This window comes from Pezoporus flaviventris, unplaced genomic scaffold, assembly GCF_033815535.1.
Source record: "Pezoporus flaviventris isolate CSIRO_AGI_PZ_B2104156 unplaced genomic scaffold, CSIRO_AGI_Pfla_v1 ptg000029l, whole genome shotgun sequence".
Lineage (NCBI taxonomy): Eukaryota > Metazoa > Chordata > Aves > Psittaciformes > Psittacidae > Pezoporus > Pezoporus flaviventris.
In genome coordinates this window covers 8,698,227-8,722,774 of record NW_026892577.1, presented here as the reverse complement: position 1 = coordinate 8,722,774, position 24,548 = coordinate 8,698,227, and the positions used below count along the sequence as shown (strand labels likewise).

The following is a 24,548-nucleotide window of genomic DNA, read 5'->3' as shown; positions in this document are numbered from 1 at the left end:
AATCCATGCAAACAGATTGAAGTGTTTGTGACCTCCAGCCACGTGTGAATTTTAAGAGTAGGTCAGAGGAATGGATTTAAATCCACATCCCAAAGGCAAACAACACCATAAGCTTCTGAATTACTCCTGGCCCTTTTTCAGTATGCGTATAACACTGTCTCTACAAGCAAATCCCTAATGTCCTCTCACTCATGCATGCGTCCAGGTGGTGTGTTTAACCTGCATCCTCTTCAAACCTGCTCTTCTCAGCATTTAATAATCCACCATCTGGGTCAGTTTCAGTTGTGGGAATTATTCCCAATGAGCAATGTGAATCCTTGAACTCAGGGCTCCTCAGACCTCTTCCCTCCATTAGAGACCACTCTTACATACACTGAACAAGTCCCTATGGGATCAAATCAGCATTGCTTTGATGTAACTGACATTCACGGCTCATTCTCTTGCCTGCAGTGGCTTTAAGATGACCTGCTTAATAAATGAATATTTTTAAGTAATTATGTACATTTTGAAGTAATTTTAGGAGCATTTAAAAGTGGATAGATGGACAGACAGGCATGAAGTTCGACACAGGGTCCCAGGAGTCTGGGTTTAGGAGAAGACTTGAGAGCATAATGTACCCCATCTTCAAATGATCTGTAGTCACTTTAGATGAAAATAGTTCTGCTGTCCCCTTTACTTTACTGCTAGGAAATACGCCAGGAAAGAATTGGTAAGCTGCAAAAGCCTTTGCATCTGAGCCATTCAGTCAGTCAGGAAGATGAAGCCATTGCCACGTGCTCCATGGTGCTCAGTCAATATCTGCTCCTCAACTCAGTTCAGACACAGATAGCTCTTGGCCATCAAACCTTGGATATAAAACCCTCGAGGGAGTCTCTTGTCTGAATAATGCATAGGGCTAAGGAAATCTTCACAAGCTGGAGGAAAAGAAAAAGAGATGAAGTTTATCAAATTGGCACAAGATATTTGCTCAGTGCTAATAAGGAGGTGTTGACAGCTGAGCAGAACAGTTACAGCTTTTTTCATTGCTTGAGGCTTGAAGGGTTCTGGTTTAAGTTGCAATACTCCATTTATACGGGTGCCTCCATTTTCATCATAATCCTTGACCACCTTTTACTGTCATCACCTGCTGCTGCTGCGCTGTTTGTAGGACTGATTTTCCATGACCCCAGTTTGATATCTCAGGTGTTCACGAGGTGAATGTTGGTGAATCTCTTGCAGTGCTGGCACTTTAAAAGACTTCAGATCCATTTGAATATTTGAAGCAACCCACCTCATCTCTCTGTGCCACAGTGTCCTCAGCTATGCTGCATATATTCGGTATCTTAGCCTTTTTTTTTTTAACTAACTATGAGACCTGTGTCTCTGAAAACACTTTCTAGTGGGAATATGCTTCACTTGAGTTATGGAGGTCCTTCCAAGCTACTACTACTTGAGGTGCTTTGCACTGCTGCAAAAAGCAGGGTTTTATGTTGGCACAGTAAAAGAACATACCATCTCATTAGAAGTGTACCCACAGGTGGAGAAGTTGCTCTTGTTGAGTGTTGCACTCTGGACATTTCTGACCTGTGTAACATGTTTCTGCCACACAGACTAAACCAAGCTCTTGCTTAATAGGGGACAGCAGAGCTCCTGAGAGAAACAGAAGAATCTCTGATGATACTTGTGGATTCAAGCAGCAACTGTCTGCAACTTCCTCACTGTAGCAAATAAAGGCTGCTCTGCTGAGTAGCGGGGCATATGTGTGCTTCTATCCCGTTGTGTTAAGGAAAGTTGTCAGGAATCCACCTTAAGTGAATCTGCTTTATTTTTTGTCCATGATGGAATAACAATGTGGTCAACAGATGAGCGGTAGCTTTTTAAGACTCTACATGAATTGCTTTCTACTGAAGTACAATTCCCAGATATTTCCCCGTGCCCTCTGGTGCTCCTGTGCGCTTTTCATCTTTGTCCTGTGAAGTAAGACAGAGCTGTACTACTCCCATTAAAGAGATCAGATAGTACATCTCCATGATCCCCTTTAACATCAGGAGTGGATCTGGGGTAAAAAAGGACATCTTTCAGCTCTCTTCCTCCAGTCCCTCAGCTCCTGCAGACTGCACAGCTCAGTCTGAATTGCAGAGGATTAAGGGCTGAAGCCTACTTTTGATTATAGTGACATAAAGCTGTAGTCCTCTGTCTTGGAGGGACAGGTCTACTGTATTTACTAAGATTTTTTGTGTGCAAACTTCCCCCATCTTCTTTTCAGCTGCCAGCTCCCTCCAATCGCTCATTCTGAGATTTTATTTATAAATGAGCAATGAACAGCAAAAGAGTAAATGCTCTGCTGAGGGAACTGCGATGAACCTAATTAGTATTCTCTCATTTCTCCTGGGTCATAGGGTAGGTGACCACAGCCCCATCAGAGAAGTTCCTCCTGCCCATTTCTTTGGAGAAACAATTATAAAATGCAAATATTGAGAGAACAGCTCAGTATCTCACAATCTTCAATATTATTTCCTGGACACGAGTTATATGTAAAAAACAAAATCTAATAAACCTTTTTCTCATTAGCCTGGGGTTTCCGTTCAAATAAGATGGGGTATGGCAGGGAGAAGACTGAAGTAGATGCTCTTTTTCTCATGAGCCAAAACTACATTGAACAGGAGTCAGGCCAAACAGAGCCCAGAAACACCTTAACTCCCTTAACTGACTGTCAGGGACACAGCTCTTCCACCAGATGCATCCTGGAAAAACCTGTTCTCATTTCACTGGAAAGAGAAAGGCTTAAAGAACTGTTCAAATTTCAGGTGTAGGAGAGTGGGAATGAGGTCTCCTGGTGCCCAGTCCTTTCTTCCCAGTGTACCCAGGAAAAAGGCACGCAGAGCCCTCCTGCTTCATTTTTTTTTTCTCAGTGAAAACTGGTGCTACTCTCCCTTTATCTCCTTTGTCAAAGTTGGGTTTGAAGCAGAGGGAAAGCTTCTGTAGACCCTAAATCTGGGGACCGAGACTCTTCAGTGAGGTGATGCATGTTAAAGTTATCAAACTGACATCCATGGTCTTGTTTATTTATCAGCTTTGCCTTTTGATGGATACTGCAAACAATGTACATTGCAAGCAGCAAGAAACACTGCAAATTAAAAATGCAACAAACCAGAATTTTGTTAGAATGAGTCTGCGTCTTCTTTTACAGTAGGTTACTGCTAAAGTGGTTCCTGAGTGGGAAAAAATGAAGCTCAAGTCTCAGTTGTTCATCCTGATAATAGGGTGGTATTCTTGCCTAGTAAATCTGTATCATGCTAATGCTATTACTGTCCTACCAACAAAGTTTACGATTTCCATCTGAACCTTCTTGCTATTGTTCTCCATTTTTAAAAGCCTATTAAAACAACAGGGTTGCTTGCAAAGAACAGTAGTCTTGCAGTCTTGGAAATGAGACTGAAGATCTAGGTTTCACTACTGATAGTCTCACTGGTCTCCAACATAAGCTTAAGCATCATCTTTGGGTGTGGATATGCAAGTGGGTTAACACACTGCAAGACAAGCTGTCTTCATTGCAAACCCAAAAATCTAAAGCCTGCAAGTAAAAGATACTTTAGCTGCTCTAGCTGTGTGCCAGGAATGATAAATTTACTCCTGGATTAATCAGTGATAAGCATTTCATCACCTAGGACATCTGCCTTTTCATGCACATTTTCCTCCCCTATACACCGTTACAGTGGGGTGATTTGTTGGGTTTTATACCCTAGGCTTCATTTCTCAGTTCAGGTGATGTTTATTCACAGTCCTTCAGTACATTATGTCTTAAATTGGGAGAAACATTTTCAGATGAGCAGCTAGGAACTGAAACGATTCAGAAATTCAGTGTTTTGGGTGAATCATTTCCATCAAAAAAGCAAAAAAAGGAAATGACAAGAGCCCTGCTGTGCTGATTCAAAGCTTTTGCAGAGGTTCAATTTCTTCTTTTGGAAATAGCAATTACACATATTTTGGTAATTAATCTTTACTATAATCCCAGAAAACAAAACTTCTTTTATAAACTATGAGTTATTCTTTAGTGAGGGGATTCTAGTTAGAAACATTGAAACTTTTTCATCATCCTAAACTGACTGATATTTTTCTTTGTTTGGTCAGTGGTGTACGCACTCAGAAGAATAATCATTTCTTCAAGGTCTGCTCTGCTGACTGAGAGCTGTAACACCTCTTGTCTATGCGTCTGCCCACCCCAGAGGCTGTGGTTACACAATCATTTCTCTTGGCAGCTGTTCTGATTTCAGCTATGCCCCTCTTCCACCTTTAAGCGCCCAGGCCCCCTGTTCTTCACTTAAGCTCCATCTTGTCACCTTATTCCCACCCTTAGCCATGCATTTCTGCTCCCACATGGCTGTCTTCATTGTGATCCTTTAAGGGCCTCTCTGGATCACAGAGTTTAGCTGGTTTTAAATAACCATTCCTTCCCTTACCCCTTTTCTAAGGTTTATTTTTAATCTGGATCAGTTCCTTGAGTGACTGATCAGAGCACAACGTGATTCACCAGACGGTTACTTCAATGCAGCTGAACTGGTACTTTACATAAATGGGATTTCAGTGGTAAGAGGAGAGGTGGTGCTGGAAGAGGAGAGTTGCAGCTGTCTCTGAATTAAACACTCTGTCAAGATGGCCTGCAGTCAGAGCTGTGATTGCAGCTTCCTTCAGAATCCACTGACTTTAATCTACTGATAACTGTGTAGGTTTGTAAATGCAGGATAAGGCTTAGTATGGACTTTCAGATGAAGAATTTTATCAAGTATTGATTTAGCTCCTGCTAGGTTATCCAGCCTTTCCTGACCCTTCTGCTGCCTCAGTTTCATTGTTTTTCATGTCTGAATAACTCTTAGTAAAAATTAGGGTTGGTAATTTGGGTTTGTAATTGAATCTGATAACTAAAGAAGTGAGGAAAAAGAAAAAAAATAAAGCTAACTGTGAATAATTATAAGCCCAAATTAACAATTCTATTGCCTCTTCTCCAAAACAAACTTACCCCCCTTCAATCTCAGGTTCAGAAACGGAAAGGTGTGAGTTGCAGCTTCCTAAACAAAACCTATAGAGACAGCATTCTAGCAAGAGTTCTCAGCACTGAGACCTTTCAGGACAGAGCTACTGGAATGGAAAATGTCCTTGTCCCGGGTTCACAGTACAGAAGTGGTAGCTCTGGCAAAAGGCAGTGCCTTGGAACTCCAGCATCTAAGGCAGATATGTGCTCTGCCAAGTTTTCAGAGATCAGCAAGAGCTCAGGTACAGAGCACAGGGGGAAATTTCTTCAATGCCTTTCATTCCCTGCTGAGACATGTCAAGGAAAGTAGGACAAGTCAGAAGAGTTCTCATGAGAGAGTTATAGGCAAATGGAAAATTAACCCAAACTTTGCCTTCTCTCACTGCAGCCTTCAGTTGTGGTCTCAAGGTCCTACCTGCCATGCTGAGGAAGCACCTTATTACCTTAGCCATCTTTTACTTGACCATCATATGATTCATGACATCATACATCCCGACAAGTTGCCTTGCATACAACATAACATATATTAATTGTTTGATGGAGGAGAAGGCTAGGCTGTATGTGGGGTGGACAATCCCCAGAAAAGATCTGGGGTTATTTTCAAAGATGTTCTATATGGCTGTGGTTTTACAATCAACAAGCAGTCTTGTTGCTATAGCTCTAATTAGCACAGCTGGGAAGCTGCCTTTATGGGCTGGGCAAGAGAGCAAGCCTTTTTGTGCTTTCATTGACTCACAGTTATGGGAATCTCATTGTAGGCATTTGTTCTGCATTGCAGCTCCTTCGTTATAAGAAAATGGAGACTATATCATTGTAGAAAAAACAGGGATGCAAAGTTTGATACCAACAAGTTTTGTACTGCTTATCTGAACCTCCGTCATGGAATAATTCATTTTCATGTGTTTACTGAGTGCTGATAAAGGAGTTGGATCTCATACTTTTAGGATTTGAAGAGGTCTTCTGGATGAAATGGTCACAAACGTAGCCTGCGAGCCCATGAAATACTTATGGCTCAATGTGTCATTTAGGAAAAAAGATATGATTAATAATTTAGAGGTGGATCATTGTCCAAAAACTTTTACACCATTCATGACTGGGGCATTGCCTTCTTCCAACAGAGAAATGTTACACTGCTTCACTATGAATCTATAGATGAGATCTGAATCTTGAATGGTGCTTGCCAACATCAAAATGTTCTTCCCAAAAGGCAAAAATATATAGTCTGGAATTTTTTTAACTGCCACCGATACTTCCATAGCTAGGTGGGTTTATAGGATATGCTTTAAGGATTCAGAAGTAGCAGCTCATTTTAAGGTTGACAACCTTGGCTTCAAAAGATGCCTTTACATCTGGCTGATATTCTTGGGTTTCTTTTCCACCAAAGCTGCAATGGAGCCCTCTTTGCCCATTGCAGTTTCCTAGTTTAAGCCTGTTTGACATTCCTAATGAGCGTTGTTGTGCAGTGGCAGATCTATTTTTTTGAGACTGCAAAAAAAAGGTTTAACTCTAGTTTAGTACATATAACAATATTCCTCCACCCTTTTTTAACATTTTATACTACAAGCTATTGGCAAAGAGGCAGTGATCAATAACTAGCTTGTTCATCACCCTGAGGAAGGATCTAAACTGTGGAGTACTATTACCCGCTGTGACTTGCATGTACAGCCCAGAAATACTGCAGCTGGCTGGGCATGCAGGTAAAAATCATTATGTTAGATGTCCCTGAGGCAGCTTTTCCCTAGTATATCTCCCTTTTGAGAGAAAACAAAGCCGCTCTGAAATCCTGCATACCTTTCTCTGAAGAGACCAGAGCTCACAAAGCGTTCCTCTGCAATGTTGCCCATTTTTTGCTCTCCCCTCAAGTGTCCATTTCACATCTCCCTACAGGGACTTGCAGATGTCTTAGCTCCTAGTTTTGCAAGCCTCTATTTATTCCATCAAAATGCATCTGCTCTTGCATGTACAGAGGAACATTTTAGTATTTTTACTCTCCCTTCATTAATGTACAGTGCCCATCTTGTTGCTGCATCCAACTACAGGTAGGAAACACAACAGTTGTGATACATCATTACAGTTTCAATGTTTAGAAATTTGCACTTGCTATGTCTGTTTTCTTTTGGGAACATTTTGCTTTTGTGTGTTGGTTCAGAATATTGTACAAGTAACACATTTACCAGCAGTTTGTTCCAGTAACTCTATATATCCTTGGGCATTCTGCAAAGTCCTAGGCAGAATACAGAAAGATGAAACAAAGCTGGGATTAAAGCTCTATAAATGCTCTTCTCTTGTTACCAGAGTTGCTATCCTCCAAGAACACACGGATCTGAAGTGCTCTGCATCCTTACAGCAGCTGCAATACTTGCAAGTGTACTGATAAGCAATACATGCTGAGCAGGATGTCTCATATGTCTCTATCTTTCTCTCTGTCTCTGTATATATGTCTTCATAAATGGGAAGATGGGGTTAAAATGTTTTCTCAGTCTTCCCACCCCCTTCTTTTTCCTTTTTGTGAAGCCTTTCTTCTCCTCCTTATCCAATTCTTCGTGTCAGTTGCAAAGTATGCTGAAGCAGTCTGCTCCTTGTCACATTCTAGGAGGAAAATGACATTGATATTGGACTAAATGCAAAAAGAGACTTTTCCCTAGTGAAAACTGGCTAATTGATGTCAAATCGAATAACATTAAAGAGCTGTGATGGCTACAAATCAGATCAGAGAGGGCAATACCAGTTCATTCCACTTCACACAGGGGCTGTACTTTGCAGCTTAAGAGACAGCACTTTGGCATTCAGGGCTTCTTTATAACCCAAACAAATCAAATCTCAAATCTTTTTGATCTTGATTCCTGACAATAGTTGATGATTAAAACTTCTTTGGTGGAGCCTGGGAATGAATTAGTATTATAAATAGCTGCAGTCTTGCTATTCCCTGGTCTTTTCTGTGGGTCTGGAGGTTTGAGGCTAGAAAAGCTAGGAAGAATATAATAGATACTAACAAGAGAAGTCAAGTGAGACCAGGGAAAAAGTTATTTCTAACAAAGAGATTAATTTTAAGGATACCAGGTTTCTCTGTCTTTTTACCTCTGTGCATTAGATTTTAACCTAAAAGGTAACAAAACATAAAAAGATGTTTTAAAAGTGAAAAGCTAGTTTCTCAGGGATGATTATATGAATTAGAACTGAATTATCCATTGGTCTGTATTAAAGAAATACAGTTTTAGACTCTGTCCACTCACTGTTGCACAGAGAGATGCAATCTCACTCTCAACAGGCTACTTTGGGTGCATGCATTAATCCAAACTGCACTCTAGGTATAAGAACATGGCAAGTCCTTTAAAGAAGAACAGGGAGGCTTAAAGTTAAGCAAAGAAGAATGTGAGCAGTGGTGGCTGGTAGAAATAGCAAGAGGTCTATTTTTTTAATCAGGCAGCTCATTAATTGACTGATAAGGCAAACATGTTTCCTTAGACAGGTTCATTTGGACTCAAAAGTTTTGGAGGGCCTATGACTTTTTCTAATAAGTGTTGTGAATAGGACAAAGGCACTTTTACTCCAGATGCCTCATGGCACATCATAGCCTGCCTGAGGGGCCAGATACTGCACAGGACACTGTTAACGCAACTGTGAGTTGCTCAGGTGGTGCGTGACTTGTGATCACTCAAAAAAAGTCACTTCTATGTTGCTGAAAAGAACTGTGAGGATATGTCTTCAGAAGAAAAAAAAAGCGGCATGGTCTGAATATGAAATACAGATATGGTATACCATATCTTTATGAAGATATGGTCCAGGTAAGGTCTGTCCCTGTATAAACATCTTGTGTCCCTCTTAGCCACCTCTCTTGTGTTTGCTGTACAGAGTAAGGCAATGTTCAGACTAACTCTGAAGATGATCTGCCCTCAGTAAATGTATATTTGTACTCCAGTAATATCGCGGTTCAAACAAATACTGTAAAGGACTGCAAATTTTCCCCAGAAACAGAATCTGTCATTCTAGAAATAGGTCTCATGTACAACTGGGTTATGAATCTCTTCCTACTAGAAGGAGCAAGTGCTAGAAATCTTACCATAAAGCCTTTTTCCATCCTGGACTGGAGTGAATGCAACATCGGTAGACATATTGGCAGCAAAATATTTGGCACACATCACTGTTTTCATCCTTTCCAAGGCCCTAGAAGGTACTATTAATCTTTTTTTTGCAGCTATTTCATATTAATAGTATAATGAAAACATAGGGATATCTACCTGTTCAGATCAAGGGCTGTCAGAGTTTTGTATCCAGCAACAGCCATCAGCAGTTGCCTAGGGAAGAATAAGAATGAGACAAGTGATTTTTCAATTTTTCCCAAATGCTCTCCTTACCAGACTATTTCATACCAGGAGACTTCCTGAACCTGGTTTCATTTGCATACATTGCATATTAAAATAGGATAATGAAGAAGAATATTTCTGGAAAACAGGAAAATCTGCAAGAAGAAAATGCTTTGGATGTTTTTAAAGGCAATGGGCTAGATCTTCAACTAAATTAAATTAGCACAGTGGAGATGAGGGTAGTTAGTTGGTAGCAGTGCAGGCAAAATGATTCTTCCTTCAAAAATTGTGTTGAAGTGTATATTTCACTTAAAAAAAAAAACAAAACTTTCTTCTTTGTTTCAGATTTCTATATACAATGCAAACAGAGCTGAAAATCACTAATGAAAACCTTGGAAAATGTTACAGTTTTTTGATAAAACCCTTGGTTAGCAATGCTATATTGCTCTATTAGGAAGGGCAGTTCAAGCTAAATCAAAACTACCAGATCTGTTCTATGGCTTTCATTTTATGCCGATTCAGTAAGTAGTTACCTGCTGTTGTGTATTTTTAAAGAGAAATATACCAGATTTTAAAGAGTTTTTTTAATTTTATGGCTTTAATTTTTCATTGTAAATTTTTTTTTTTTAATAATAAAAATAGAAGAAAAGGCAAGTCATGCTCTCAGGTGGGTTTAGTTTGAATTAGCATCATTCCTTGCAGCAGGGGCTTTGCCTATTCTTAGACAACAAGGCTGTAGATAATTTTTTTCTCTCTGCAGGATGTTGATCAGTAATAAAGAGTGAATGATTCTCAGTCTGCTTGCTGACACACGTTTACAATTTATCTCATTGCAAGCTCTGGATAGAGGACATCTTCAGAACAGATTGTGAGTTAAGCAGAAGAGATTCATGTTCAAAGACATCCCTTAAAATATAATTAGCACACAACGTCCTAAAACTGAGATTAGCTTTTCATGTTGGTTTTGTATTAGTGAAACATAAAATTCAGCTGTTATATGGGAGCATGGAGGACACAAGGGTGTAGAAGGGGTGTAAATTTAGACTAAAGAGAGCAGACAAGTTAAACCAGGTAGTGAAACCTAATGGCGAAAAAACAAAGTAGAAGAAGAAAAAGTTTCCCCATTGCTTTCCCAGTGGTACTGAGAGAAATAACAGATTGATTTCTTTATTATGCACCCATAGCATGATATGGCAGATGAGATTATGGTCTTTAAGGTCCCTTCCAACCCTAATCATTTTATGATTCTATAATCAGCTTTGATGTTAGAAACCATGATCAGCTTCGATGTTGGAGACTATTTGTCTTGTAAATACAAATGGCGACCAATTAAATAAAACTGGAAACTAAAAGGATGCCTCTTCTGCTATTTACATTGCAATACAAAGTTGATCTGACATATGAAAAAGAAATCTTACACTGTAAGCTGGTCATGGTGGCCAAAAGTCAGGGACAGGAAGAGCTTCAAATGATCATTAGTAACATAAACCAAGTAGAATGGCTTATAAAAAGACTTTATTTCCTTTTTCCCTGTGAAGTCTACAGAATTGTCTACATGCCTGGTGAGCTAGGCTTTGAAGGACTCATCACAAAGAATTTAAAGGACAGCAAGCTAAACCCACCTCAACCTTATACCACAATATTGACCTGGAAGGTCCTTCATTACAAGTAAGTGTTCCAGACTACGTTTATTTCTAGGTTTATTCAATAATCTTGGCCTATTCAGTCCTTGCTCCCTCTGTTGAGCTTATCCACAAGAATCACTTAATGTGTGTATGCGGTGATAATTTTTGTGATGTGGAAATATCTTCAGCAAAAAAAGATCCTGAAACTATTATAGTCTTTTAACAAAAATTATTCAGCCCAAAGCAGGACAAGAGCTATCACGTTGCTGTGTCTTAGATGTGAAATACCAGCGGTATTGAGCTAACAAGCCTGCCTGGCAGTGTGGTGTGTAGGGGCAGTGATTTAAAGATCATTTGAAACAATATCTCTGCTTTATTGCAGTGAAGACTTCCCCTTCCCCAAAATTTAAAATTTAAAACATGCCTCCTCTGAGCATAAAGGCAGTGCTTTTTGCTTTCTGAGATGGAACAAAGTATTTCCTTGATGAAAAAAATATGATTTTGATTTTAAGCAGTAGGAACATTTTCCCACTGCATATTTTTCATGCTGTGGAGACTAACTGTCCACCAAATATTTCAAATGTAAATTCTCGAAAAACAGCTCTGCTGAAAGACATTTTCCTCCTAAATTTTTACTAAAGCATAGCTCTAAATGTTGTAATTCCAAACCATGCTCTCCCAGCATCCCCTCCCCCTGATATCAGGGCATCATCCCCAAATCCCCTATGCATAAAGGAAGTTTTTCATTCTGATGGTAGAACCCGAAAAGCAGGAGGATATAGTTAATGGCCTGGAAATGAACAGAGAAAGAAAGGAATGATATAATTTCATCATTAAACCTTAAAATGAGAGGTAAAAAAAAAAAAAAAGACAGGCAGAATAAACTTAACCTAAGCACATGGTTCACAGATATGCACACGAAAAAGTAAAATGGGACAGACTCTTTTGTCTAGGGAAAAACCAAGCAGGCTCCCTTGAAATATGGTGTTTAACACTGATGTACACCTTCTAGGAATACAGCCTGGGATATTAGTGGATCCAATTCCTCTTTGAAAGAAAAAACAATCATTTTCCTTTACCCATTTAACATTCAAACATCCCATTAACCTAAATTAAATGCTTTCTTGTAGGTTTTTAATTTAGCACAGTGACACCCGAAATGGAAAGGCCACTTACAATTACAAACTCCATAGTACAGCCACCATATTCTGCAGCTTGCAGTCATCCTTATCATCCCAAGCATGTTTCTCATCTTGGCAAGCAGGAAACCTCTTTTTTCCATCTGTGTTGTATGTGTGTGTGCTGGTAGATTTTCACCTATGTACTTTTTTGTTAGTGTTCTTTAATTCATGTGGCTTTGGCAAACTAATGAAAGGAAGGAAGGGGATACATGGCCATTATTTTATTTCTCATGGGTTTCTGGGTTCTATAGAAATGGTCCAAAAGGAAAAAGCTACCCATATAGTATGCACCCCAAGGACAGCCCAGGAAAGTTTCCCTGGTTTACCCAGCAGCTCAGGTCTGCCTTGTGCTTTGCAAGGTAAAGTTAATGCTCAGGCAAGAGGCAGTCACTGAAAGGGCAGGTTTAGTTTTCCTTGGAGATTCAACAGAAATCTCTCTCAGGCAGCTCTGAGCTCTCCTGAAAAATAAAACACCAGAGTGCTTCTCATCGCAGCAAAAGGGCCTTCTGAAGAGAGACTGGTGCAAATGCTTTCAGAATAGCCATGCCATGTTCCTGTCATGTGGAGCATGAAAGGAAGCTTCAGGCGTAAGCATAAGGTGCAGAAACAGTCCTGAAGCTCTTGAGATGCAGGAACCTTTTATGCAACCTCTTGGTATGTCTCCACTGACAATGGTACCCTGCATTATGCTGGAGAGAAAGCATTGCCTAATTTGTTTCAAAGACAGCTCAGTGATTTATCAATAAAAGTAGCTTAATTAACTGGAAGGTGTGTGCAGAGATATGTTTTTAGGTACCCAAATGATCTGTCTGGTGTGTTTGCTAAACCCTATACAGCATATGCTTTTGGCACACATTAGTCTGCTTAGCTGAACAGGCCTCTGGGTCAGCTGAGCAATGCAAAGTGTCCTGTGTGCCCTTATCCTGCAGCTGGCATGAAGATAATCATAATTATGGGATTGTATTTGTCACACAATGCAACAGCATTTGGTGAAGCTGTCACTGTGTGCTCACTCAGGTGAAACATCCCACCAAGCTGTTGATCCACAACTGATCTGCCCAGCTCAATCTGGCTCTGGGGTAGCCTCAGGGTTGATGTGGATAGAGTCAAATGATGATTTTCTGCCTGCTGTTACAAACAAGCAAACAAAAAGATCAAGTACCTTTTTTCTGACTAAAGACTAAGTTTCATTTCAGGTGCTTAAATCAAAAATTGAGATTAGCTCCATGTTAATCCAGGAAGAGCTGAAACTCTGGTTTCAGTTTGTAAATTGCTTGCACACAAGCAGACACTTCTACGTATCTCAGTATCTCAGACACCTATATGTAGCTCAGTATTTCCAGGGCTGAAAACTTGGGTTTGGTCCTACACCTGAACCTGAACAGTTTTCTTCTACCTACGGGCCTCATGGATGTGAACACAGGCTAGTTACTGAAGCCAGATCTGGTCACTGCTATTTTTGAAATGATGGTGTGGACCACAGTGTCTGTGGGGTGCCTGTTTCCTCCTCTCTAGTCCTCGCTACAGTGAAGGACACATTCAGTTCTTTGCCTGTCAGAATTATAAACCCATCTCTTTGCTAGCTCCCCGGTGAACATCCTGCATGCCTTACTAGACCAGTCTGGGCCAGTACCAAGCACCAGCTGGTACTTTCTATAGAAAGTATCCTAAAAGAGGGTTTCACTCTACAACAGTTAGGATACCTGTGTCCCAAAGACTTCATACCACAAAGGCACCCAGGAAACCTCCCTTTCTCCTTCCTCCCCTGCAGCAAAGAGCTGCAGACTCGCTATCCGTGCCCTGACAAACTGTGGGTCTACTGGACACATTTCTAGCTCTGTTTTCACTGAAAAGTTGTGAGCCCCCGTGGCAGGTAGTACAGCGGCAGCTTGAGTTATCTTTGTAGTTATTAACCTTTCAGAGCAACTCAGTTGTCTGTGAGGAAGGATTATACTGAACCCCATGACACCTAGAAGAAGGGCAATTTATCTGAACAAAGGTATTGTCCCTCACCATGCACATCCACACCTCTTTCCAGCCCCTTCCCCTGGAAGGGGAAGGACTGGCACAAGAATACCAGTGTATTTTCTCTTATCCAGGCCACCCAAGTGATTCAGGGAAGGGTTTAATCCACTGAGCAAAAATTATGTCTATTATTTCTCAGTTTCTGTTCTCCTTTTAAAATAAAAAGGAATTCAATCCACCAGAATCCCAGTGGATCCACAAGCCTCCCAGTCATCTGTTTTAACTAGAAAGAAACAAATTTAATCTCCATAGATTATATTGCACACTGCATTGCCAGCTGTCTTCTAGCAGGGGCTTCCTTTGCTCAAAGGTCATAGTACAAATCCCTTGATTAAAAACCAACAACAAACACATTTAGAATGGGTAAAACTATAAGATGCTGCCATAAAGCAGATTATGTGAAGTAGATACTGTTAAAACAGTTTAAATGCCTCTTTCAAGCACGAGTTTAGTTATCTCAAAGCATATTAGAGAGAGCAATAAAATTTAATAGCCAGCAGTAAAGTGTTTATGCATGGCTCTGAACACCATATTGCTCAACTGCAGAACATGTTAACTTTGCCACATGGGTCAGTCATATCCAGCAAATGGAGTTTGGGCCCTTGTTGGAGATGGGATTATATCTGCTTGGGGTGAATTCAGCAGAGACTCTCCAGAGAGCCCACAAATGGGGAAATGAGGAATCTGTTGCTGCTGTCAGGGCAGCAGCTCTGGCTTGCACCTCCAGAGGAGCTGATTCAGTTGGAAAGTTTGTGCACTGTGTGCATGTGTGTGTGTGTTGCGACACAGCCCCTGGGAGGGTAGCACTGAGTTTCAACCTAAAAGCAATTGCTTTTTCTAGTCTGGATTGAAGGCTGAAGTTGTATTGTGGTGCATCCTAGGACTGCCAGTATTGTGCCATGTTAGAGATAGCCCCAATGGTTATTTTCTTATGGATGACCCCTGAAAGTGTGAAACTGTCAGTGCATATGGACACCAGTAAAGATGTGACCCTACAGAAGACAGGTTTCTCATAGTTACTAGGAAAAAAAAAAAGTATAACATTTTGTGAGTCACATTTGGAGTAAGTATTTACAGTGACAACAGAATGAGAGGCAGATAATATGAGTCCGTGCCACTAGCCAAGATGCCAGGTTGGGATTCAGAAATCTGATCTTTTAATGACTGTCATGTGCCACACTACAAAAGTCACTTTACAAACCACCCCTTCCCATCTGTGTTTTTATTTAGACTCTTGGATTTCTGCTTTTCCATGCGTTTGTGTAGGACCTAAACATGATGATGATCTAGAGAGGAGTACCCAAGTACTTCCATTATAAGAAGCAACCTTGGTCTGTCAGTGTGAGAAACATTTGGAGTGTGACTGTCTGAAAGGTGATACAGGAGGTGGATTGCAATGTGAACTCTTTCCTGAAGCCCATATTCCTTTTAGAAATTCAGCCTGTTTCTAAAGTAAACATGTATGATTCTGATTTTTCAACGGTTCTATTTGCTTCTTCTTAAACGTACAAGTCTCCCAAAGCTTTTGCTTCAGACAGCAAGCCAGCTGGTTACACCTGGCTGCTTGGTGTTGCCTGAATAGCTGCTTGGACTTTTAAAAGCCCAAGAGTTCATTAATACCAAGGGCCATGTTCCCTGCTAGGGACAAAGCTCAGCAATGGCTTGTAGTGCAGTTAGTCAAGTGCCTTATTCCCAAGTCTGATTCCTGGGCACTGTTGTGCTGTTCCTGTGCTTTTGCCCTTCCCGCAGCTCACTGGGAGCCCCAGCTCTGCAGCAAGGAGCATGCAGTCTCCCATGGGAGAGTTCCTTCTGCTCATGCACAGAAAGCAGTGCCCTCCCCTGCTTGTAGCTCTCCAAACCAGGATGGGGTGAGGATACATTTTTGTTAGAAAGTGGGCAGTAAATGGAAATCAAGAAAAGGCCAATTCAGAGTCCCCTGCTCATCCCTGATGAACCCTCAAAAAAGGCTAGAGGAATGGAGAGGGTAATAAATTCTCTTTATAGACTGCTATCCTCATTTGGGTAAGCAATTGACTAAAAAGCTGTTTTTAATTTGTGCTCATTGTGCACAGATCAGCTGTTACTCCTCATATGGTACAAGGGAACATCTCACTTTTCTTCCATCAGTTGTGCACTGCTTCCCTCACCATCATGCCATACCTAGCAACTGCAGGGAGAGTTATTTCATTCTTTTTTCTTCATGTTTTTGGAGCAGAAACGTATGCGCCTCTTGGCTCAGATGGATGAACAGTCTCTTGAAATCACCAAATCCTAGGCTCAGGAAGCAATAGGAATATAAAGCATTATTCACCTATTTTAAAAGAAACCTACATGAGGTGAAAAAACATATTTCTGATGAATTTTAGTAGCTGAGCCATAGATAGCTTCTGGTATTAAGGGTGATTCTCCATGAGTTTCAAGATTTATTTTTTTAACGACTCTTAAGAAAGACTATGCCTGGAATGAGGTCTTTGTTAATTGGTGGAATAGGAAATACCTAAATTGTTAGTTAAATCAGGCATAGATGCCTCTCCATGTATTCCAGCTAGCCAGATCATCAGCTAATATAAATCAGGGAAGACTCAGAAATACCAGTAGATATTTATAGATGTGACGCAAAGAACTCCCCCCCCCCCAGCAAGATTCACCTGTTCTCTTCCTCCTGTTAGACAACAGAAGATGTCTTCTTTTTTTTTTTTTAATCAAATATATATGTGTGTGGGAAAATATATTAGAACTTGGGAAATTACTACAAAGGAAAGAAGATGAAGTTTTCGTGTGCAACAAAATTGCTTCAGCATTTGGAAAGTGGGAGGAAAAGGGAAAGTAGGGAAATGGAATAGAAAAAAAAAAGAAAAAGAAATAAAAAATCCATCCTTGTTGCATAATGTACCTTGTGGGGATTTTTAAGAGCAGTGGAATTACATGTTACTTATTGGTAATTACATGTTTAACAAGGTGTTCAGTATCTGCTGACTTAAGTAGCTAAAGGAAGCAGGGATGTTTCTCTTATCAATATTTAAAAGTCTTGTAAAATCCCTGCTAACTGGATTATCACCATACTAGAGCTGTCATTGTGCAGGTCTAGATGCCATTCTAGCCTGAATAACAGAAGTGTGTGTGTCTGTGTGTGCTTGTGTTTGTATACAGTTTTGTCCCCCTTTCTTTTTGCTTTAAAGAGAGATGTGGGACACTTCCACCTGGTCTGTGCACAAGAGCACTCTGCAGCTAACTGGTAGATAGAAAAGCTGGGATGCTAAAGACAAATACAGGCTTTTACTGCCTACCCCAGTAATTCAAAAACTATTAGAAACCTTGCACACATCCTAAAAAACAACAAAATGGACAATATGACGATTTTGAAATCAGTTTAGAGGTTTCTCTCTGTTCAAGCAGGGCTCTGATGCATAAAAAATCAAATTCCTTAAAAGTGAAAAGCTCCAAACCCTTCAATTTTAAAATAAACTAATGATTAATTTCTAACATAACAAGACTCCAGAAAAAGGGGACGTAAAGAAATAGATTTACTATGCAGTCCCTAGTAGAGCAGAAAAATAACCATCAGGTCCTTTAAGACTAAAACAGTGTAAGAAAAAAAGAAAGCACAGATTTAAGGGAAGAATGCATTAACCCAAACATTATCAAGGGAACAGAAACAATTTTCTTGCAACTGTAATGAAGGGTGCAACTGAATGAGTTCTTACGAGCCATTTTCAATGAGTTAACACTGGTCAGCACCAGTTATCTGAGGTGAGCCACGGAGGGAGTGGGGAAAGGTGTTCAGTTAGATTGGCATCCAGCTTGTTTTCTGAGTTGTGGATATGGCCCTGGAGGATCTGCTTTTCTAAGAAACAAGAAGTGGTGGAGAAAAAGGAAAGGGCACTTGTTAGAACTGATGAGTAGATATAGACCTGCCTTCACATCACACACTACTACTCTCTGATGTGTGAGCCCATCTCCCTCTGAAGTCACCTGGAATACTCGGTGTTCCCTTTCAAGCTGTAGGAATTAAAGGTGTGGTGAGCTGCTTTAAACTGAGAGTTTGTTACCATGGAAGAGAGTGGTCTTCTTTCTTGTCCTCCTCCTTCTCATGTTTCTTTCCCTTTCCCTGTAGCCCCTGCTGAACCGATTTAGTTCTCACAGCAGTCAGAAACACCTTACTCTTCAGTGGTTGTGGCCTTTCTGATCTCCTGTTGAGCAGAATCAATTCATCAAAGGTCAGGCAAGTATCAAAGCCAGGGCAGATAAGCAGAGACCACAGAGCAACGCTGCTTTTTTTTGGTGTCACTGAGATAGATTCTGTTTATCTCACCTTACTACACCTTAAAGAACAGAGAACATGGCACTGCTGACAACTATGGGAGGGCTGAGGGACCAAGTTATGAATGGGTGTAGTTGAAGTTGTTTCTGAACGTGGCAGACTTCAGTGAGAAGAGCTGTCACCCCTTAAGCTTTTGCCTAGAGGTTGCATGCTTCGTGCTAACTCTTGAGAAGGCCGTATCATTCTTGTCTATTGCCACATAGCATAAATGTTGTATGGCTGCATTATAGGTTATGAAATTATAACAATTATAGCATTAAACTGGAAAGGAAACCTGGCTAGATGTGAGTAAAATGGTTTAAAATTTAGAAAAAATGTTCTGTCTGTGAATATTGCTAGAATAAGTCTGGAGACAAACCTGTTTTTATTCAGGTTGGCCAGCACTGGGTGTGAACTACTGTCCACAGCTCAGTAAAAACTGTGGTAACAGCTTAGAGCCATATCAAAGAGAAATTTGATTTCTGCAGTCTGATTTCCCCAATATGTTTAATGGCTTAGCTAATGTAATGACAAACAGGGAAGGTGTCAGGATTTCAGATGTAGATAGATGCCCACTAGGAGTTTAAATGACTTAACCTAATCCTTCTACAGAGTAATGACTTCTGATACTAAATCAGTTGTTTAATGACATGTTCTTGCTTGAGTTCATGACTCCAATGCAGCTATTCTTATTTACATAGTAGTTCCCAATTCTGTCCACAATTAATATAGACTCTATGTTGACACCAGCACACCCACACAATTTTATAAGCAAAAGCACAGCCAGGCCTCTAGAGAGAAAAATCTCTTTGTTTCCTGAAGCCACATATTCCCCAATTGCTTGTTATTTCCAGCATCTTCTATTTCTCCTGGCATGAAGGTGCATTTCTCACTTTGAATTGACTTCATCCAACCACCTTTCTGCTTTTCTGCCTCTTGTGTACTATATTTGTTTCCCCAGAACACACTCACTGCACCCATTACTGCAATGATATAATGGCTCTTAAATCTCTTCAGCCCTCATCAGTGAGCTTTCAGTTTTTCTGCTGCAACATTTAACATAAATACTACAGGAGGGGTTGGAAGAGAGAAAGGACACCTCACATTAAAAAATTCTCCAGAAAAGTGACTTTTACATAGGGAGCTATGATTTCTACCTTTCCAGCTTACATAATCAGTTGTTAAATATTTTTCCACATCTGAAAAATCTAAGAAAAAACTATTGGTTTAATTCAATTTAAAGATCAAATTCCTATTTCTACAGGGCGAAATAAAAAAGAAAAGTGATCTGCTTTCAAGGAACTAATCAAAGCTGAAAGTATGACTGGGGGACATATGGGATTGCAGAGATTTCATCTCATATTGAACATGGGTAGAAGTTAATGACAGTACTCTTTCTTTGTACCTCTCTCATGGCATGTCTCACATACAATTATATTTTGCTTCCTTTCCAAGTGACAGCTTTATGTTTTGATAAATTAGAAGGATGGCTTTTTGAGCAACAAATATTTTCTTCCCCCTGTGTATGTCTTTGGCTATTTGCACATTCCTCTATAAAATACAAGCTCCCCCTCATGCTCTCTCCACAGCTGCATCTGTGCTGTGGGCTGTGCGACACATAATGCAGAGGGAGATGCAGGGCATCCTTGGAGAAGCATGGGATTTACAGGACTGTAGCTCAAAGCTCTCTTCACAACTTACTGCATAATGATGGTAAAAGAGATGTCCTTCACTGGCTCTTCCAGAAATCTCCAATAACCACTCAAGATCCTGATGCTGCAGGATATTCAAGGAACAGCCTAGCAGTGCCTTTTATCTTGTTTAGGTATTGGCAATGTCTTGCAAGGGAGACTGTCTCCTGCTGAAATATCCCATTTCATAAAGACCACAAGTGTTTTTTAGAGTTACTGAAGGAGGAACTGCAGTGCTAAGAATAATATTCAGAGAGACAGCTGGATGTGCTAAGTAAAGCTGAGATCAGGAGATATAACAGGAATTCAGCAATGGGCAATGAATCTGTGTGTTACATGATATTTATACCTTTCTGCAGCTCCTGTATTGCTGGTTTTACTAAGAAAAATAGATCCCTCCAAAAAAGTGCTGGGTAAGATATACCAGTGATGTGATCGCACCTGGCAATACAAAGGATGCCACAGAGGCTGCTGCCTCCAGAAAATTACAGAGGTTCCTTTAGCAGCTCTAAGCATGGGACAAGCTTTATATTGTTCTAAGGTAGTTTCAGGAACTTGCTGTTCCAATCAAATCTGCAGACCTCTCAACTGGTGGTGAAAGCAGACAGGAAATGGAGCGGAAATTCCCCCTGCCCATGGGAAAAGAAAGCTGCAGGGGCAGAAGAGAGCTAAAGCAAACCTTCCAGCAACAGATTTTTGAGCCAATCTTAGCTGCTGGCAAGCTCAAATAATTGAAACAGGCACTCAAATGAAGGAAAATGTGAAGCATTTTTGAAAGCTTTTTGTTTTCTAGAAGAGGTGCTTCCTAGCCAAAAGATGGAGCCATGATAAACCAGTTCCAGTCTGCATTGTTTTATGTCTGCCTGCAATAGCCCAGAATGGCCTTCTGCAGCAAAGTGATGCAATGCATCACTATCTTCCAATTCTTGCCCAAGCAACCAATGCTGGAAATACAGAAGTGAGCACTTTTGCTTTCCAAAAGGACTGCCAGAATAAAACATGTATTGAATGTATGTTTGACATGGCCTACTGCTAAGGAGGATCTCATGGCATAAGAACTCAAGGAAACAAGAGCTATTTGGCTCATGTTTCTTTGCTTTACTAGGTGACTGCAAGGAAAATACATATGAACTTGCACAAACTGCATCATACCAGAGGTTACTGGTATATAATGTAAGCCTGAGATCAACTAAACAAAACTTTAGTAGGCTTGTGTCAGGGAAAGAAGGAAAAGTTACTGTTTTCTGAAAAAAGGGTGGTCCTGTGACAAATGGATTGTTCAGACCACAAAGATATAGATCGAATATAGAGACATGTGAAAACTTTTGTGTCCTGAAGTTAAGAAAGTCAGTTCTCTTGGTGTAGAGAAACTAGCTTTTTTAGTGTGCATCTCACCTAATCTATTGATGACATCTGTTTTAGGATGCTGAGTTTGGTTGGATAACCAGTGTCAAAGAGCTCTTCCTGACTTCAGAGGCTTACTGGGCATTTAACTGATAACCATGATGAGGGAGATCCACACCTCACAACCCACCTGTTCACAATACCAGAACTAAATCCTCCTTGCCAACAATTTACATCCATAGAAACATCCCAAAGCAGCTCAGAAATGCCAAGGCACACATACTACTAGCCAGCAAATATGCATTAGCAAGTATTTGTGGGTTTACTGCATTCATCAGTGTAACTGGGCTCCTACAGAATCTGTCACAACTATAATCTACAGGGCTTTCTGTTGTTACATAATAGGGCTTTTAGGAGGAGAAGTGGGTACTAACTTATTTCCTTCAGGCTGCCTTATAAATTTATACATAAACAACCTTTCTAGAAACTCCCTTTCTTGACTCAGAAAACTGGAGACTGCTTTGTATTAAGGTTATTCAGTGTGAAAGCTTAGAAATGGGGTGAGAAATAGGGGAGCTAATATCAGTCACTAATTCTGGATGATCAGCATGAGAGTGATACATAGGCTGTATCTGTCTGAAAATTGTTATCTACAAAGTGGACTCCTGAATCTGAACTAATTACCTTAAGCCCTTTCAGAGTGAGAAGAGAGGAACTGTGTGCAATTTATCTCCACATAAAATAGACATTTAGAAGAAGTCAGATGGATTGGGTTCCCGATGTGCATTTCTTGCTCTCCACTGACTGTGAAGAAAGTATAATAACTAACATAGGTAGAGATGTTCACACCGTACACAGCTCAAGTTAGGTGAGGTGAGTCACAGCTGGGGGTCTGATGCTGTGAGGTGTCAGAGTTTACATATTCTGTTGATTCTGGCTATAGAGGCTAGGTGCTTCTGAGATATCTGGAGGGCAACAAAGTGGATTAAAAAATGGAGACACCCTGGAAAAGTAACCGTCTTGGGAAGTGCTTGCCTTAAAAAAGCACATTAAATGTTCTTCATCTTACAACCGTTGCTATTTCTAGTAGAAGGTATTTACATTTCATTGCTTGAATTAGTTAACTATATTCCCTAATCCACCCTCCTGAGGAACTTCTAGAGAGATCCCAGCATATGCATCTTCTATTTTATGTGGTGTGATTACACTTCAGGAGGAACTTTGATCCCGTTCACCATCCACAGCAGCTCATTCCAGTAGTACGAGACAGCTGGGTCAGTCTCTATTACTTCATATCAGATTCACTTGCTTAATTGGAGACCATTCTAAGGAAACTTTGTGAACTTGCAGGAAAAAATATAGCTCAATTAAATACATTTTGTTTCTGAAAATGCACCCAGCATATGAACTAGCCATCTCCTTTCTCAGCAAAACTTAACAATAACTAAATGAAGCTAACATTTTCCAACTCAACAATTCTGTAATTCACAACATTTAGGTAGGGAATAAAAAAGGATTATTAGCTGACCCAGAAATTGTGACCAGTGCCCAAGAAATAGCCCATTCCTAGCAAAAAGAAGGAATGCCAGTTGTTCAAAAGTAAAGGTGATTGAAGAACATTCAAAAGTCTAGTTCTAAGAGAAGATACTTTTCACCAGAAGTGCTCAGTGACAAATATCATAATGCACTGATAGCTATAGATGCTGTTCTATATCCAAAAAGATGCTTCTCGCTCCAATCGTTAAGCAAAAGCAGGAGATTTTCAGTCTCTATAGTGATTTCTGTGGATCCAGTAGGTAGCTCGGATACAGCATGGCTGAACATTTTAGACTGCATTAGGGCTGAATTTAAAATTTGCTACCATGGAAGACAGAGAACTGTCACATTTGGGTGTTTTCTTGACCACCTCAAATGAGAGACCAATCACAAAGTGGGATTCGAACTTGTAAATTAGATGCATGAACAAGAACTGGGCAGCAGAAGTTTCAATGCGATGGGTAACAAAATGAATAAAGCAAATGGTCTGCAGTCTCATTCACAGCATGAAAGAGCAGAGGAGTGGACACTGTTGCAATATCTATAGTATTAAATTAACATACCCCTTATGTGGAACTGAAGCCAGGCAGCATCAAACAACTTTTATAACAACACTACTGAACTCTCTTGCCCTGCAGAAACGGGATGACTGTGTCTAAAATTGAAATTGTCTCTAATCATCCTCCCAGAAATTAGAAATAATTTTGGGAGTCCTGGATTACCTATGCCAACTTGAGGTCCAGAAGTGTTCCTGGGTCTTGTTTTATCTATGCTACAGCCAAGTGTTGGGGTAGAACCCACACCAAAACTGTGACAGGTACTTCTGGCTCATTTAAGTTCTGTTAACAAAAGCTTCATGAGAGAGAAAGCGCAGATATGGTGCTGTTTGCCTGACTCAGGGGAAAGATGACTTCAGTAGGATAGAAAACCCCTTCAAAACAAATTTTTGAGAAGTGCAAACTTTCCAGGACTGAAGCTTCAAGTAATAGCTGAGAGTTTCAAAGGAAAAACACAGCACAGCTCTACAGCAGCCAAATCCTGTTTGTCTTCTCTCCAAACTACTCCCTCTCTTCTTTCTCCAGGAAAAAATTAAAAGGCCAATGCCACCCCGGAGTCCTAAAAGAGTTTCATGCAAACTGCAACAGTGTTGGGTGACAGCAAGACTGGTTGCATTATGGGCTCTGAATGAATTCCTTGGTAAACATTTCCCACTTTGTCTTCCTTACAAATTGTTCACTTTAATTAGTCCAATCCCATCCAGCAGATTATTCATTATTCATACTTCCTCTGAGGAGCATTTGGAAGTTAATTTCAGCCACTGGATGTAAAGATTTATATTCCTGCTTCTTGGCACCACATACTGAGGTCCTTTTTAATCCCGCTCAGCCACTCTACTTTCAGAAGGGTAAAACACCCACCTGCAGGCAGAGCACAGTGATCCCAGATTTACCTGATATTCTGGAGCCATCATGCTTGTGGTGAAGATCCTTATTTGGATTTGCTACTGTTCACTTCAGTTGGTGGGCTGGATGAC

At 40.4% G+C, this 24,548-nt stretch overlaps 1 long non-coding RNA gene across 1 annotated transcript in view; it reads right to left on the bottom strand.

Annotated features, from left to right (window-relative positions):
• LOC133272432 (uncharacterized) overlaps positions 1 to 24,548 on the bottom strand; it is a 51,369-nt gene that overhangs the window by 5,260 nt on the left and 21,561 nt on the right. The window contains exon 3 of the long non-coding RNA XR_009744418.1: positions 9,247 to 9,303. This is a non-coding gene — a long non-coding RNA (uncharacterized LOC133272432). The remainder of the gene's footprint in view (positions 1 to 9,246; positions 9,304 to 24,548) is intronic.